This window comes from Polyodon spathula, chromosome 10 (assembly GCF_017654505.1).
Source record: "Polyodon spathula isolate WHYD16114869_AA chromosome 10, ASM1765450v1, whole genome shotgun sequence".
NCBI classification, from domain to species: Eukaryota; Metazoa; Chordata; class Actinopteri; order Acipenseriformes; family Polyodontidae; genus Polyodon; species Polyodon spathula.
The window spans coordinates 9,759,268-9,770,340 of record NC_054543.1 but is presented as its reverse complement, the minus strand read 5'-3'; the positions used below and the strand labels follow the sequence as shown (position 1 = coordinate 9,770,340).

General features: G+C 34.0%; 1 long non-coding RNA gene across 1 annotated transcript; it reads left to right on the top strand.

Moving 5' to 3' along the window:
* The first annotated feature begins 45 nt into the window (after positions 1-45).
* Positions 46-9,145, top strand: LOC121321801. Its single transcript, XR_005950974.1, has 3 exons — positions 46-1,352; positions 6,892-6,978; positions 7,132-9,145. It is a non-coding gene; the product is annotated as an uncharacterized LOC121321801 (long non-coding RNA).
* Positions 9,146-11,073: the final 1,928 nt, after the last annotated feature.

Below are 11,073 nucleotides of genomic sequence, written 5' to 3'. Positions count from 1 at the left end.
ATATATATATATATATATATTATATATATATATAGACACACTTGCAAATCATTAACTGGCACATAGAGAATATACATACAAGTTTGTTGCTAGTGCAAAAGCTCCAATGTTCTTTCATTGTAAATTGTTGATTTCAAGCCCATACCAAATGATTATATCTTTGATTATTACTGATATATAACTGGACATTCAGTTTTAACACACACATAGATTATTAAACTGTACAGTAAGTGTACTAATTCCTTAAAAAATAAAGCTATGTATTAAGCTTTATTATTACAACCACAGAAAAGCTCAAATCTGCTCTGTACCTACTGAACTAGAAATGAAATCTAGATAGAGGGCATCATCTGAAGATTTGAAAATGCGCTTGCATTCCCTTTAATAATAGTGAAACTAATAAAACATACCATTTATCACCTTTGGGCTAGTGTAAAAAAATCTTAAACAACACCTCTCAAATATGTCAAAATATGAAAACTTTTTTTGTATTTCATTTCTAATGTGTCTGGTTTTGTCAGACATGCTATTGTGTTCTCTGGACACTTCAGACAGCTCTCCTGATAATGCATTACAATATCCTGATGCAAATTATTACATCTAGAAATAGTTATGCTGTGTTATTAGTTGGGGAAAATAACTTAGCCAGTCATTGCATTTTGCAAAGGTAGAGGAAAGTGTTTCCATATAAAGGTAGAAAAACAGAAAGTAAAGTGTATAATGTTTTTCAAAAGAAATGTTCAATTTCTGGCAGGTTTTCTGATTACTCACTTAGCGAGTCTTAACCCATTCTAAAGTGGACCAATATAAATATCTAAAATAAAAAGAACAGGTTACAGTAATTGTGTGTCAACATGTAAACTGGTTTTAAGAGCAGATACCTCGAGATTCTTTAGTGTGGTATTTTTGAGCATTTTCTTTCTCAGCTGCTTTGTGTTTGAATCTATAAAAAATAAATCTGAAGCAAGCTGGTTCTGGCTTGCAGTCATATTTAATCATGACAACTGTTTTTTACAATAGCAAGAAGAACAGTAACAAAACAGCACATAAAAAATACGATCTATTTATTAGAGAGTGTCACAGACTCAAGCACTATAGTAGTTCAGTATCAGATCCTCCTAAAACAGAATAAAAATATACAAGAAATAAATTCCACTGAACAGCACTGAAATTAAACCAGATGGATGTCTTTAAATTAAATATTGTGTCAGGTTCTCAAGGCAGTAGCTAAGAGTTTATAACAAGTCTGCAGAAGAAGGCAGACTGAAGACGCCGTATCTTAATATTCTTAAAAAAACACTCTTCTTTTGCAGCTTTCCAGCTTGCAAGATTTCCAGAACTTGTCCAAGAAGGTATGCGTCATCTATTATTTATTGCTCAGTTTTCCGAGACATCTTGGTTGACAGCAGTTTTTAAATGATTAAACTCCTGGCTTTAGCACAGAAGCTGTGTTTTGCCTTTAAAACTGATGCTCTGCCTTCTTATCCTACCCTTCAGTTCACCAGCTAAACACCCGGCCCCAATCATCCCCAACCAGTAATGTATTCTGACTTTTAAAAAGAAAAACAGTGCGTAACATATATTATTACTTAATAAATATTAGTGTACAAATAAGGATTCATCAACTATTTATAACTTCATACATTCATGCATTAAATATATCTTCAGCAATAGATCTAGACCATAGGATCATTGCAAGCATCAATAGCTTGCAGTGATCTTTTTATTTTATATGTGAACAGGCTGTTTTAGAACCTGTTTTCTTTGCTGTCATGCCAGTATGGAAAGACTTTCCCAGACAGGTGTGTGATATGTGTAATGTTTAACATAGACAATGTGGGAAAGCCATAAAAAAAGGCCAACAAAATGCTCAAATATATAGTGACAAGTGTTTAATTTAAATCAAGGGAAGTAATGTTAAAACTTTACAATGCATTAGTAAGACCTCATCTAGAATATTGTGTTCAGTTCTGGTCACCTCGCTATAAAAGGATATTGCTGCTCTAGAAAGAGTACAAAGAAGAGCGACCAGAATTATTCCTGGTTTAAAAGGCATGTCATATGCAGCCAGGCTAACATAACTGAATCTGTTCAGTCTTGAACAAAGAAGACTACGCTGCGATCTGATTCAAGCATTCAAAATTCTAAACGGTATTGACAGTGTCGACCCAAGGGACCTTTTCGTCCTGAAAAAAGAAACAAGGACCAGCGGTCACAAATGGAGATTAGATAAATTGTGCGAGTTTAGAACCAACTCCTCAGTAATGTTGTTGAAGCTGACACTTTGGGATCCTTTGAGAAGCTGCTTGATGAGATTCTGGGATCAATATTTTTATTATTAAGAATTTGTAATTTAAATGTCAAAATGAATGATGGTTCACCTCAAATATTTAAAGGGTAGCAATTTGGGATTTTTGTGAGCCCATTAAAAGATACAATATCTGAAAGCAAATACTGCATAAAACCATAAGGTATTTTAATATTATATTCAGGGTAGTTGGAACTAGGGATGCTGAAGATGTGGAGGCACCCTCTGGCTTTGCATGGCTTTCAACATATAAAGGGGTTACAGTTTAGTTCAATGGCTTTCAGCACCTCCCACTTTAAAAATTGTTTAATAATAATAATAATAATAATAATAATAATAATAATAATAATAATAATAATAATAGTAATAATAATAATAATTTACCTGGATATTGCCATTGCTGTAACTGCAGGGTTATTTTTATATCGTTTTCGGGAATTTTCTTGGCTTCTGTTCAGCTCTCAAAAAAGGACAAGGTCTTTTTCCCACTTTTTACCTGATGTGTTTGGAAAAAAAAAAAAAGAAGTATTAGAAGCTGTTTTTATTTACGGTCAGCACGCTGTTAAATTGAGAAAAATACATCTAATATAAACCTGTGATGTTACAAGAGGAGGGTGTCCCAATTTAATTTGTACCCTGTGATACTTATATGCGCTGACGCTATGCTGTAACCAATGTGTGCTAAATTGGATTTGGGTATTATTGCTTTCTAGATTGCATGCCTAGTTCAGCAGAATTGCTCATCAGTGTTTACTGGCTGTATGCTTAATAATCTGCCACACAATCCCTTGTAACTAGGCTGTATGGTACATTAGAAACTTTTATCCAAATCCCTGTACAGCTTTATAACTGAGCGTTTTAAGATAAATATACTAATAGCATCAAATATTTGTAGAAAAATGAATCATAGTATAATTTAATGATTTAATGATTTAAAACGGGTCAGATTTTAACCACACCACTCTTCAACTCCATTTAAGTCTCGCTTGTGTTTTCTCCCAGTGGTGATTTATTGAAAATAACGTAATTACCATTATCACATACAAGACTGTACAATACATTTAAATAAGGTCTGTGAAAATTAAACCCCAGTCAATATCAGATCTGTAGTAGTTTACATTATCAAAGTCTTTCTAATTTAAACATGCCAAAAGTTTGCACAGAGTTTGGTACAATGTCATTTACCTATCAACATCCACTGGCTTGTAGACAGTTTCTTCCAGCTTGAAACTTCAATCACTCTCAGTTCTTTTAAATGACTAATAAGTGATACTCTGAAGGCTTATTGTCATTGTATATAGCAATAAATGCTGAAACATTACCTTTAACGATTACAAAAAAAAAAATAAAAGTAGTATTTTTTCCTTGTATGTTTGGCCCCTTGCCACAGTTAACATGAAATATATTAATGTTACCGCTTTCCTTTAGAGTTGTAGCCACTGTGTGCCCTGGAGACATTGGTTCTACTTGATGTGCTGGTAATTGTGTTTGCACATATTCTGTCTTCCATAACTATAAGGGGAACAAAAACACCCACAATTCAGCGCACACATATAATCATAAATCACATCTAGTGCCCACTGATTTAAGAGAGACTTGGGACCCATTTGTTGCCTAATTTAGAAACCTTTTCAAGTGAATAACCTAGATTTGTGTTACATACTGAATATATGATATTCATATTTCAAAATACATTTATTCTACCTGGAAAACTACTTTTAAGCAGTAAAAAAATAATAAAAACAGACACTACTTGAAGGGACACAAAGGCTTATTTATTTATTTACCCTGTTTTCTCCACAATTTGAAATGCTCAATTATTATTATTTGATCCTGGTTGACCATTGCAACCCTCCTGCCAACTCAGGAAACAGAGGCTGGAACACATGCTCCTGCCAATCTGTCATTTTTTGCACTGTGGATCCACAGCGAGGCCACCAGACCTGTAGTGCTGAAGGACAACACAGATCTGATGGCTCCACTGCAGAACTGCAGGCACCTTATTGGCCACAGGGGTCACTGGTGCACATTGAACCATAGACTCCCCTACTGACCAAAGCCCTCCTTACCCAGGCAGCACTTGGCCAATTGGGTGCTGCCCCCTAGGAACAACCCTCTGGTCATGGTCAGAAGTGATTTTAACTGGATTTTAACTGGATTTGAACCTGCGATCTCCAGACTACAGGGTGCATCCTGCACTCCAAGCAGAGCGCCTTTACTGGATGCGCCACTCATGAGCCCAATCAAAGGCTTATTTAACAGAATATCTATATTGGCAAAACTTATATTTATTGGTAACATCAGTAGATTACTGATTTTTTTTTTTTTTTTACTGATATTTGATTGACTGTTAATCTTATCAATATGTGAGCATGTTCCTTTATTTGGGAATTACCAATTAGGTATTACATTACATTTTTTTTTTTTTTTTTTAAAAACCCCTAATGCTCCCTTATTAAAGTAAGCATTACTGTGGCACATACTGCACATTTTTTATTCCTGAAGGGTAATACTAATTGGAAGTGAAACTTGGCAAATCATTTATCAATGTGTGAAGAAAAAATAAATTATACGTCCGGCTCCAAAATTAATTCCTCTACCACTTCTATTGGGGAACCATTATAGAAAATGATATTGTTTTATTTAGCTATCTTGTCCCTGTAGCGACAAAGGAGACAGTTCCTGGTACATGCTGAGGTAAAATACAATGTCACCTGAAAATAACTGGCTTATTTCATTTGTGTCAGTGAGCACGCACACATTTATTTTTAAAATCGCTATTGCTGTGACACTGATGTACCTGAACGACGTCATGAAAGCGCGTCTTCCTTAATTCCCCTCATTGTGATCAATAATGGGACATTTAAACATTTTTGAAATTATAAAAATGAATGTGCAAACTAGACAGTTTAAAGCAAAAACCGACCAAAGTTAACACCCTGTATGGCTTGTTTAGGTCATGAAACAAAATAATTCAGGAGACTGCCTGCTATAAAATAATATATTGATATTAATATTCACTGAGATTTGTCAAGCAGTACTTACTCGCACAATACCATCAGCACACCCTGTGACAATTACATTTTTGGAGTCCCTTTCAAACTTTTGTGTAAAACAGCAGCATAGAATGCCCCCTTCAGGTCCACAAGAGGTGTTGCTAGAAGAAACAGCTGACCTTTGATAGTCCAAAGGTAAAGGAAAGGCCCTGCACATGAAGCAGTGTCCCCCCTGTAAAAAGGCTGTACGGATTAAATACAAGTTGAAAGAAACAAAAAGCTGCCTGTGAAATAAAATAAAGTGAAATTAAAAGCACTACATCCATTTCCTGATATCTTATATACCTGGGTGAACACCTGGTTATTTCTTTCCCTTTCACAGTTGAAATTATTACTATTAAGTACACTGTTAATGTTTCCTATGCACAAATCAATCACTCACTCTCTACTTTCCTTGGACTTATGTACTCATTAAAGAGTCATGATATGTCTATGGAAGTGTCATGATAATGGCAGAAAAGCCTACAGTTAAATCATTGATAGCCACTGCTGAGAGCCCTGCATTATGTTCCGGAGGATGACTGATGTAGTTCAGTCGATTGTAATTCCAAATAATGCATCTTCTGTCAAGTGATCCACTGATTACCACACTGTAGGTCAAAACAGTGGCTAGGCAGGTCACATCATCTGTATGGCCATATAAAGTCTAGAAACAATCAGTAAAAGTGTACGTTTAAGCAACATATGGCAGCTGTATTGCTGGGGAAATAGTCATCTCTATTATGTATATTCATAATCATATTGGTAGAATTATCAGGATTATCCTGCACACATTTACTGCAGAAAAAAAATATTGACCCATTACTTCAAAACACTCAACAAAAAAACTATTGAAAAATTGATAAGAAACTTAAGTAGACAACATTTTGGCTTGCCCCTTCAACACTAATGAATGCATGAAGCCAAATATTTGTTTTCTTAACTTTGTAATAGTAGTTTTAAGAAAAAAACACATACAGTACAACCATTAAAAAGGGATATTTAAAACTAACCTGCTTTAATTTCATGTGTTTGGATATTTCCCAGACGCATACCACAGTGCTTGTCCCTGCTGTAAAAATAGAGCTCTGGGTAGGGCATGATGCACACAGACACTGTCTCCAGTCTGCAAGACTGAACAAGAAATGACGCATATAATTTCTTACCAAGGACTATTTTGCTGTCCTAACCAGGCTGCTGTTGTGAAACCTGATTTTTCTACATGACAATTATTGGTATATATATATATCCTTATAAATATATATATATATATATATATATATATATATATATATATATATATATATATATATATATATATATATATATATATATATATATATAAAGAGGATAGTATAGTAAAAGCATGGTGTAGCATTAGTGAGCATTGTAAAGAATAGCAAGGTATGGTAAAGCATATTAATTAACATGGTAAACCAGGGTAAACTATGTTACATGCATAGTGTAACCATAAGAAAAAACACAGTGGATACATAAAATAAATAAGGACTTGAGATTTATTAACATTTATTTTGGTTTTAACTATAGGCATTATCCCTGCTGCATTCAGCTGAGCACAGGGCATGAACAGATCTGACATCAAACATCCTCAGCATCAGCATAGATTTATTCCAGGTAATGCTAATTCAAACAGCACTTACAGTATACAATTACACTGTCATTACCCAAGCATACAGTAAATGTGCCTGAAAAGAATCAACAGCTCCTTTTCAGTTAACCATAACCTATTAACTTGAAAACTGACACTTTTATTTTTTGCAAACCCAGGGATCCACAACACAGCACCACTCACAAAAGGAAACAACTGAACTTCAGCTGGACAAGATTGTAATCAGAATATGCTTCATTGTAAGGGATATGCAGACACTTGAGCTTGACTTCAACATGGAAAAAATCCAGGAACACATTTGGAAACAAAAAGGCCATGTTGCAAAAAGACCTAGCTCCAAGACAGAAAACAATTAGGACTACCAAGTAGCATGTTGTATCCACTGCTAATTTAGTAATTTGCAAGAAACAAACAAAAATAACACCTTGTCTTGTATCAATTTTTTTCTAAAGAGGACTGGCATCAAACCACTGAAGATGAAGAACTTTGCTTTTCATTTTTTACAATATCATTGCCTATAAACCTTAATGCACAAGTACTAACTGCTTTAAATGATCAGTGTTTTCTTCAACATCTCAGGTGACTGTGACATCATCACTTGATTTGATTGTACCTATACAGCTAGAATGGTGTGACATAATAATTAACATGTGCTAAAGAATGCCCACACAACATTTCATCACAATTGTAAACACAACAAGAAACGTATGGGTAAATGTAGGTTGTATTGTCCCTCCACTTTTTTACTACACAGGAATGATAACTCAATTAGTTGTTTTAAACATTGTTCTATGGTTTTATTCTTTATAAGCAATATTTCATTGTGATGTCACTGTCAGTTCCATTTGCAATTTGATTCCAAGTCTGAGACCCTGAATTCCTTTGTGGAATCAAACCTTGGCAAACCTTAGGTTGTCTGGCATGTGAAAAAGCCCTGGTGAAGTGAGGTTGAGAAGACTGAGGAAAACATAGGGTTGGGTCAATACCAGGACCTCTTTCTCCACACAAACTGTGTGCTGAATATTACAGCTGCCCAGTTACACTGAAGGAAGCTTTTCTGGTAAGTGAGGATTAAATTATTTTCCCCAACGAATGGTGCAAGCTTCTAAATCAGTCCAAAAGAAGATAATTCAATAACAGTTAAATAATTCAAGGCTGATGATGGAAATCAAAAGATTAATTATTTTACAGCTCTATTTATTGTTCAATTTTGAGGTGAATTATTTCTGAAGCAAAACATCAACTACTTTGTATTCATGGAAAACAAGATGCACAGTGAATATACATCTACAATTCCATGACTATCACATTTATCTTAAAAATACTTTGAAATGGTTACTCTACTGCAAACACACATTTTCAAATTTATTTAAAAAGCTGTAGATAGCTGTAGTACCTGTAGATATATGAAATGCATGATTTGATTATGGGTAAAGGGTTCATTCATACTGTGACATTTTCTTACCTGTTTTAATATATTTTTTACAAAGTGACATATTCTGTACCAATCTCCACTTGAATTCTACGATCCCTCTATTATGCTTTATATGTAGATATTTCTGACAGGCTGATCAATTTAAAGACACTCACTTGGATCAACAGTGGGACATACAAGGTTTCTGACAGTTACCGTGCTAAATCCCTCCTTTACTGTAACTGCAAATTAGCTTGACGCCAGTGATGTCATAATCCAGGTTGTCACAAACTCAGGCTCTGTAGCATCCAACAAAGATTCAAATCCTTTGTAGATTGAGCTGGGACTATAAAGTTTGCCTTATAGCAGTCTGTGATTAATAATTCTCTGTACCGAGACCATGGAAACAAGATTATCTTGTTGACAAAACCTTGTTTCCATGTGCCTACCTATAAGCGATCAGGTTTCAAGTGAACTGGATCTGAAATGCAGATCAGGAAGGAAAAAAATCTGCTATCAAACTGTACTTTTGGAAAAGCATGAATGCAACTGGACATTGAGACACACAGGTCAATTCAATTTATAAAAACAATGGCAAGTTTAAACACCTCCAAGTAATTTAAATGTACATTTGTAGTAATTTGTGTACAAAGGTCAGAAAATTAAAGAACTGAAAGTGCACATGAGTCCCTGTCATGCATTCCTGTCTATTTTTATGATTTAAAAGAACAGTGGTATTGTAATTAAATACAAATTAAATAAACCCCACAAACTTGTATATGGTATTTAGAGAAAATTAGACAAGACTTTTTTGGAATCTTGGTACTGTAGTTTTACCAATGCAGAAAGAAATATATATATATATATATATATATATATATATATATATATATATATATATATATATATATATCTCCAGGTACTGACCTCCTGTTGCAATCTGAGAAATTCATGTGGATCGTCTTTTGCCCATTTTGGTAGCACCACATCACCCAATGTCGTTCCATCTTGCATGCAACCTAAAATAACATTGGAAAATAAACCTTTAGATATAATTCAGGTACAATGACCAGCAAGCCACAGACTAATTCTACTTGTAATTCAGAGCTCTATGTTTCTGATATTAGCAAGATTAATTTGTAAAACAGGACAGGCAACTCACCAAATTAAAACTTATTAGAATTGATAAGAAAATCTGGCAGGTAAAAGAATCCCATTGGCAATCTCATTCATTTTTCACACTGTGAAACATCCTGTCTGCAACATCAAAACTTCCACCCTGAAATACTGACAAAACTGGAAATTACAGATTAGTACCAAGCTACTATACACTGTCAAGTCAATGTGTTCCCCAGCAGCCCTTCACCTACAGAAATGGTCGTGCAAAAATGTTTTTGCTCATCCTTTTCTATTTCTGCTTGATAAGTTTTAGTGCTCTTTTCACAGCAGCAGAGCAAAGAGACCAAGTGCATTTAGATTCAATCCAGATAGATTAAAACGAACGTTGAAATGTAAATGTAAATCGAAGAGGTACAGTATTTGTATTTGTATTTGTATGTTGGGTCAGGCCAAGATCTGTTTTAGCAAATGTTCTAGCTTTCCATGGATGGATAAAAAATACGTGATAAACTAATATCTTATCACTGAATGTCAGCTTATGCAACGCAGGCAACCTTTTTATCAAGTAGCTGCTACAGTGTCATTTCTGATATATTTTGTATATGAAAAATCATATGTTAAGTCATAACTCGCTTAAGTGAACAATGGACCATATAAAAAGAAAAATCTAAATAAATTAGAAGAAAGTGTCCCTTGCAGCCTATTAAATATATTATTTGCTTAATCGCAGATTGATATTTTTGCCTGGGGGTGACTGAAGCTTTTCATTTTTTGCAGGTTTTATAAGTCCTGAAAGCAATCTCCTGAGAAACACTAAACTTTGCAGTAAAAAGATTACCTATATTAAATAAAAATAATATATACACAGTAAATGCTGTTAGTGCTACAAATCAAGTTAAAGATATTACAGCAAAGAGGAATGTGATTTTTCTGCAGCCTAATGCATTGTGGTGCACCTAATATCTTTATTGTTTTATGCAGACTATTAAATATGCATGACATTTTATTTTAATCAATTGGATAGCAGTGTTCAAATCTAATACTTTTAAAAGAGGAAACCTGATTTTTCTATGCTTTTGATGCTAATAAATTTATTTGCATATATATTGAAATCATTTTTTTTTCACAAAGAATAAAAGAAAAGGTTTACAAAGAATTTGCAAAAAGCTGAGTTCATGAGAGGGAGCTGTAAGACTCATGGTTTTTAAACATTTTAGTTTATTTTACAACTATATCTTATCAAACACTGAAAACAAACATCCGGTTTTGCTATCATTTCAAATTATCTGTTTAAAACATATACACATTTTATTCAAAAGTTTTCTAGTAAAATCTTTAAAAATGTGATCAAAAGTGAAAGACATTTCTGTGAATATACTCCATAAACCATGAAATGATGACCCACAGTTTGATCTACATTTACTAGCTATTACTATCATGATCAGCAGCTTTCAATTGTAAGAAATGGACTGTGATGCTTTACTTTCTTAAAGTAAGAACCTTGCAAGACTGGAGTATAAGGTGGAAAACATTTTAATCATCGTAAGCCATTATGATTTGATTGTTG